Genomic DNA, 7,804 nt, shown 5'->3' with positions numbered 1-7,804 from the left:
GATGATGATACTCTTAAAGCATATGCTGATATGTTTGATTACCAAATAGGGCACTTTCCCATGAAATATCTGGGAGTGCCAGTGACCTTTTCCTCCTTGCAAGCTGCTGACTGGGATTTTCTGGAATCCAGATACATCCAAAAATGTGACTCTGGATTGGGGGGAAATGCCTCCTCCGGAGGACGCCTGACATTACTAAATGCTAACATCTCTAGCATTGCATTTTATTATATGGCCATGTTTCTTTTATCCAAAACTATACTTGCTAGGATTGACAAGTGTAGAAGGAGATTTTTCTGGCACGTGACCCAGAATAAAAAACGATATTATCTTGTCAAGTGGACTAGAATATGCAGATCTAAGAAAAAAGGAGGGTTGGGTGTAAAATATTTACACAAACAGAACCTCAGTTTACTTACTAAATGGTGGTGGAAACTAGAAACTAAATCCGGCCTGTGGCAAGATATTGTGAAAGCGAACTATTTTAATAGGGCCACAGTGGCTAGTATTAAAATGAAAAGCAATGATTCTTCGTGCTGGAAGGCCATTATGAAGGTGAAACATCTATATATGGCAGGGAGAAGAGTGGTTATACAATCTGGTGATGTTGCTAGGCTGTGGATTGACCCCATTGGGAACAACACCCCTCTGGCGAAACAATTTCCTCGTTTATTCTCCATCTGTAACTTTCCTGAGTGCACAGTGGCCCAGTGCCTAAATGCTGATCCCTCCTCTTTCTTTAGAAGGAGATTGAACTGTGAGCTCAGTGCTCAATGGGTGAATGTGAGTAAAATGGCTAGAAAGGCTTGTGTCTCAGAGGCCTCCGATGTGATTAGATGGGGCATGGGAGGGAAATCATCTTTTACTACTAAATCAGTTTACTCTTTCCTGGAAAGGAACATTGCTGGATGCGATTATAGATGGATCTAGAATGCCAGAATACCTCTTAAGATTCAAATATTTTTGTGGCAGCTGTTTCAAGATGCTGTCCTAACGAGAGATGTGATGAAGCATCGAGGGTGGAAGGGAAATCCTAAATGTTCTTTTTGTGGTGGGCGAGAGACTGCTCAACACTTATTCTTTACATGCCCTGTTGCCAGGGTGACCTGAAGGACGGTGGCATGCATGTTTGGTACTGCCCTGTGTCCCGATAACATTTGGCAAGCTTATGCATGGTGCTATACGTTCTTCCCTGGTGGGGAAAATTTTTATACAGCAGGGATTGCTGTTGTATGCTGGGCGATATGGTCTTGTCGTAATAGAGCTACCTTTGAATTCAAACCGCTTACAAACCCGTTTGAATGTATTTTTTCTGCATGTGCCTTAATGTGTTACTGGGCAGGACTGCTGAGGCAAGATGAAGCATCGATGATGATGAGAATCTGCGCGGCGAACCAAGATGAGGCGGCATGCTGATTTGCTGGAGATGCTGCTCCATGGTTCAAATAGTTGCTTGAGTTACTTCCCCCCTTACGTGGGCTTGAACTATGTTGCTCTGCTGTGTGCGAGCTTTATGTCTTGTGTTTTTTTGGGGCTTTAGGCCTTGGATGCTAGCTACTGTGATTAGGTGTCGTCGGGTTTTCGCCCCGCAGTGAGTAATCTCGATGGCGAGTGCTCACAGTGGGTTTCCCGGCGATGCGTTGGACTCGCTTCCCCTTTTCTCCTTCTCTTTGGACTGCTGTATTTCCGTTATGTTGCAGTAATGAAAAGGGGTAATGCCCGGTTCAAAAAAAAAATGATTACGTACTGACAAACAGCTTAAGCATGCTCACTTTCAGACGGCTTACGGCCATGGTGACCACGCTGTACAAGACGTGGAAGACGGCGAGCACGAAGATGAATATGTGCAGCTGGTGCATGCTCCCGGCCGACATCAGCGCCACCTTTCCCAGCAAACACCGATCAAGTCTGTCAAGCTAAGCCAAGAAGCTAGAGAAGAAATTCAGGTCGTCGATCGTTCATGTTCATGCTCGCTCACCTGTTTGGCGCAGACGTCCTCTCCGGCCGGGGCAGCCAGGAACCGGCGGTGGGTGTCGCCTTGGAGCCAGAGGAGCCTCCGGCGGCTGCCCTTGGCATCGTCGCCAGCGTAATCAGCTTCGGGCAGCTTGCACGGGAGCATCTTGCTGCCGGCCTCCACGGAGATGCATATCTTGGAGATGGGGTCCTGCGCCACGGTGAGGAGCAGGGATATGAAGCCCACCAGCATGAGCTCCGCCTTCATCTTCTCCAGCGCCTCCCCCATGGCCTTCTTGTGCCGCTTGTGGAACCACTGCGCGCACGCACGCCAGCAATGAGCAAGTACACGAAATCATCAGAGGGCAGCTTAAAAAATGAGCAAGTAGACAATGTCATAAAAAATGCACAGCAATGAGTAGTTCCGGACGTACGTGGCCGAGGTTGTGGAGGGCGTGCTCCATGGCGACCGAGACGAGTATCATGACGGCGCAAACGAGCGCCACCGCCCACGTCGGCGTGTCCGGCAGCTCCCGCCCTCCCGCCGGCCCCGCCATTGGCCCGCCGCTCAAACGACCACCTCGATCGATCGACGAGACACGCGCACAAATAAGTACCAGTCGTCTCGTCTGGACGAAGGAGCTATCTACGTGCCGGGCCGGAGCAAGCAAAGCAAAATGAATGGAAGGAAAAAACACACGCTACGCTACGCTCTCGGTTGCGTGAATGGCGGACTGAAGTGCGGTCTGTGTGGCCGGACCGGTGAGAGCAAGCCGGGCTTTTATGGATGAGCGGGCGAAGTCTCCGTCAACGGCGGCGGGGTGGCAGGCAGCCGCGCTGCGGTTTCGCCGACGGCGACGAGTGGTCCATCTCCATGCATGGCGAGCCCGTGGTGCCGCACCAGACTCTACTACTACTAGTAGTACCGGAGTATGCATGGACGTGACCGCAGTTTTGTTGCCATTCGGCACGTCGATGCCCGGCGGGTACTGACGGTTTAATTGTCGGGACCGGGACGGGACCGGCCAGGAAAGACAGGGGAGTGCGAGACCGCCGCCGGCTTCACGGTGGTTTCGGAGAGGTAAACACGTGCGTGCAGTGCAGCGAGGGGCAGCCACACACACACACACACGGGGCCTTGAGAGCATCAACACCCGAACTTTGCGAAATCGACCCCACACGACGACATGAGAGCATCCACATCCGGACTTTACAAAATCGACCACTCAAACACCCACCCATGCAACGTGAAGATAAAATTACGTAGATCATCACACGAACTATGAAACGGAGCTAGATATGCACATTCTGATCACTAAAAAATCACAGATGGGTCTCAAAAAGATACTGGAAGTTTACATAATCCACACGTGTCAGACAGGTTCTAGCTAGAGACATAAATAACTAGAAATTAACAAGAAAGACGACAGAGATTCATCACTTCCTCGCCGGTCCTTTCCCCTTCCGGTCGTCGGCAGTTGGTGGAGGAGAGCGAGTGAGGTAGGGTTTCGAGCACGAAGACAGATTCAAGTTTTTTGTGAGACAGTGATGGGGTCGATGATGGGCCGGACCTATCAGACGGACACGCCCGGACGAGTCCGGGCATCCCCGTATCCGTCCTACATTTGGAGCGGATACAAGGGGCGCCAGACAGTCCGAGCGTTTGAGGCCGGTCCGAGACACCTGGCTCGGTCGAATTTTTGTGACCGGTTCGCCCGCCCAGACGTTTGGAACGGGTTTGGCCGCCCGGTTGTAGATGCTCCGATATAGCACATGGGCGGGGAAAATACAAAACACCAATAACTTCTTTGTAAATAGCATGTCAATATACATACCGCGGACCTGACAACTTAGGTACAAAACACTGCGGTAATTTGACCTGGCGGAAAAAAGTTGTTGAAAACATACCCCTGTAACTTCTGTGTAAATACCATGGTAATATATGCACCGCGGACGTGATAACTTTAGGTACAAACACCACGACAACTTTGACCCCGGTTAATAAGTTGTTGAAAACACACACCCCGTAATTCTTGTACAAGTATCATGGTAATATAAGCATCGCAGACCTGATAACATAGCTGCAAACACCACGGTAACTTAGGCCCGGATAAAATGTTATTGAAACATACCACAGTTACTTATATGTAAATAGCATGATAATATATGCACCACAGATCTGATAACTTAGGTACAAATACCACGATAACTTTAGCCCAAAGGAAAGAAGTCGTTGAAAACATACCCTGGTCACTTTAGTGTAAAACAACATGGTAATTTACACACCACCGACCTGATAACTTACATGCAAACACCCCGGTAACTTTGAACCAAGGGAAAAAGTAGTTGAAAACATACCCCAGAAATTTCTGTATAAATACCATGATAATTTATGCATAGAGTTGATAACTCGGATACAAACACTGTGGTAACTTCTATAACCCGGAAAAAAAGTTGAAAATTGCCCCGATAATTTCTGTGTAAATAACATGGTAATATATGAACCGCATACCTGATAAGTCAACATAAACACCACGGTAACTTTGATCCTGGGGCGAGGGAGTGGGGAGGGTTGTTTGAAAACATACCCCGATAACTTCCTGTAAATAAGGTGGTATTATATGTATCATATACTGATAACTCACGAACAAACACCATGGCAACTTTGACCCCTGAGGGAGGGGGGAGGAGAGTTATTTGAAAACATGACCCTCCTTCCCGATAACTTTCATGTAAATATTATGGTAATATACGCACCGTAAAATTGATAACTCACGCATAAACACAGTGATAACTTTGACCCAGGGAGAAGGAAGTTGTTTGAAAACATACCTCGGTACTTTTCTGTATAAAATAACATGGTGATATACACAGAACATAACTGATAACTTACTTATTATGGCAACTTTTGACCCAACAAAAGTCATCAAAACATAAACATGAGATTTAGTTTCGAAAATATTGTGACGATGGATTTTTGATGTGAAAACGATATCCAAATGTAACGATAGTTTGAGCTATAAAACATTCAGAATTTTCGAAATAGTGAGAGTCTAAGATGACATCAACTTTTTCAGTCTTCTAGTGCATTTGCATGTGGAAAAAAATGTTTGGAGGAGTCATTTTTATGCCCTGCTAATTTCTATGTAAACTTGATGGTAACTTATGTGTCACGGACGTGATAACTTAGCCCGAGTCTGATAATTTTTTACCCGAGATTTTGTTTTTGAAACATATCAATATGGGATCTAGTTTCGAAGGTCTTATCGTGACGAATCTTTTATGTGAGAACGGGTTTTCAATCGGACCGATGGTTTGATCTATAAAACATTTTCAATTTTGAAATTAAAAGAAATCTAGGCTGACATCATCAGTTTTTTTCTACATGCATGTATATATGTGCTAAAAGGAAGGAGGAATTTACGTGAGAAAACCAGAAATGCTGCGTACACTCGTTCGATCATTCGGTTGTTCGATTGTTCGGATATGTAGCTAACTTCTGAACAATTGTAGTAGATCTGATGGGATTCTTCTTGATAGTGTTCCACACTGCTTGGCCAATTTTGTAATGAACGATTGTAAATAACATTTTTACTTAATTAATATATGGGGGGTTTTTCAAAAAAAAAATGTCACTTGAAATGCATGCATCTTCTCAAGTTGTGTGTGTGTCTCGGTCCAAGAAATTACCTAATCTTCAGTGGCCGAGCCGGTTAGCAATGTTGGCGTTTCTGACGGACTGTCCCGTGCTAGCGGAAGCAGCAGACATTGATCTGCAGCAGGACGGCGGCTGGGGCGATTGGCCAAAGGCCGGGGAGCACTACTAGGAACGGTGCGGTGGACCGGCGGAGCTAGCACGGCTCAGCTTGCAGGCGGGGCTGGACTAGAGAAGAGTGACGGCATGCGGCGAATTGCAGCAGATGCCATCAGCGCATGGGAGGATGGAGAAGCGAGAGGCGGCCTGTGCGTGGCGTAGGACCGTCGGCGGAAGCGAGGGACTAGTCGCGGCCCTAAGCTAGGCTTCATATCTAAGAGCATCTTCAGCCGTTCGGCTCCTCAGCACGCTAAAAAAGATGGTTTGAGGGTGAACTGGCGCTAGTTCGGTCCCTGGGGCCACCTAGCTCCCAGTCACGCCCCAGGCGTCGCCCCCAGGACGTGAAAAATTTGAACTTGATCGCAAGCCACAGTTCGGCGTATAAAAAAAATAGAGCGGCAGAAGTTCGCGTGTGTAACGCATCACTCGGCGGACTCTGCCCCAGGCGTCGGCGGAGTTGGCGTGCGCGGGCTTGGCGGTGTCGGAACAGCTTCTGCGCTGGGCGGTGTCGGCGCGGCTTCGGTGGTGCTGGGCGTCGTGGAGGCGTCATCACACGGGCTTGGCGGCGGCGTCGACGTCGACAGCCTTGTCGAGGGAAGCTGGTTCAGGATGAGGCCACGCTTCGCCAAGTACCACGCCTTGACCGCCTCGTCGGTGCTCTGGAACATGTCCACCCCGTCCAACAGGAAAGTCAGGTCGGTGTTTCTCTTTTTCGCGACGACGTTCGTCCGGAGCAGGTCGAGCTTGACGGCGCTGCTCGACATCAACGCCGACCACCGCGCCTCGGTCTTCTCTTCACGAAGGACGGCCCGGGCCTGCGCGTCGGCGAGGCAGTGCTCGATGGACTCCTGCACTCGAGTGGTGGCCGCGTCGGCATATTTTCCCTTCTTGGCAACTTTGTTGCCGTCCGGCCGCTCTTCCGATGCACCAGGAGTCGGCGCGCCCGGCTTGTAGGTCTCCTTGGCCTTGTCGAGGGTGCGCCGGACTTCCGCCCACTTCTCGCACTTGTCAATGCGCTTGTAGACGTGGAGGTACTTGAATTCGGCGTCGCTGTTGCTCTGCCGGTACAGGGCGAACATGCGCAACAACTGCGCGGAGGAACAAACGGTTGGCGCGCGTACACGGTGAAGAGAGGCGGGAGACCGGCGTGGCATACCTGATCCTCGACGCTGGCGCCGCTCTCCGGGCGAGCCGCAACCTCCTCGACGACCCCATGCCATTTGTTGCACGCCCCCAATGGTTCGCCATCGCCTTGGAGCCGCGCTGCATGTAAACGCCTTTGAAGTAGGGGTCGACGAGCTTGCGCTCGTCGAACTCGGCCTTGATGCGGTCCCAGCACGTGTCGATGCTCTGGTTCGTGCCGGTCGTCGGGTCGAGGCAGACGACTTTCCATGCTTCGGCGAGGCATTCCTCCTCCTTGGACGCCCACTTGATGCGCGGCTCGCCTGTCCTGGCCGCCCGCTTCTTCTTCTTGCGCCCCTTGGCCGACGCGGGCATTGGCTCCTCCTCTTCTTCCTCCGCCTCCTCCTCCTCCTCCTCCCGCTCCTCCTGCTCATCCTCGCCGTAGACGTAGCCAAGCTCGCCGTCCATGCCGCCGCTGAGATCCACCACCTCGTCCTGGGCGACGAACCCGGGAGACGCGGCGGCCGCGGCCGAACTTGCCGCGATGATGTCGTCCATGTCGGCCTCGGTCTTGTCGGTGTTGCCGAGGTGCGAGAAGGGCAGCGGGCCACGGCGTAGCGGGGGTGTCGGGGAGGAAGCGTAGGCGGGCGGTGAGTAGTTGTATGGAGGGTACTACACGCCGGCGAAGGTGGGAGAGGGCGTGCACTGGGCCGGGTATCCATGGGGGAAGGTGACATTTGGGTTGAACCCACCGTGCACGTCCCCGTCGGCATAGCCCGGCGAGGGCGATCCCCATGGCTGCGGAGAGCCGACGCCTTGTTGGCCCCAGGGCACACACTGGGCGTGGCTTCCGGGTGGATTCATCATCCCCGCGCGAGTCGCCTCGGCCTCGGCTTGGTCCGCCGATGAGGCAGC

At 51.2% G+C, this 7,804-nt stretch overlaps 1 pseudogene; it reads right to left on the bottom strand.

Moving 5' to 3' along the window:
* Positions 1–2,510, bottom strand: part of LOC119298364 — a 7,712-nt pseudogene extending 5,202 nt beyond the window's left edge.
* Positions 2,511–7,804: the final 5,294 nt, after the last annotated feature.

Source organism: Triticum dicoccoides, chromosome 5A (assembly GCF_002162155.2).
Source record: "Triticum dicoccoides isolate Atlit2015 ecotype Zavitan chromosome 5A, WEW_v2.0, whole genome shotgun sequence".
Taxonomy (NCBI): domain Eukaryota; kingdom Viridiplantae; phylum Streptophyta; class Magnoliopsida; order Poales; family Poaceae; genus Triticum; species Triticum dicoccoides.
The sequence above is the reverse complement of the archived record's forward strand: the minus strand, read 5'-3'. Positions and strand labels throughout refer to the sequence as shown.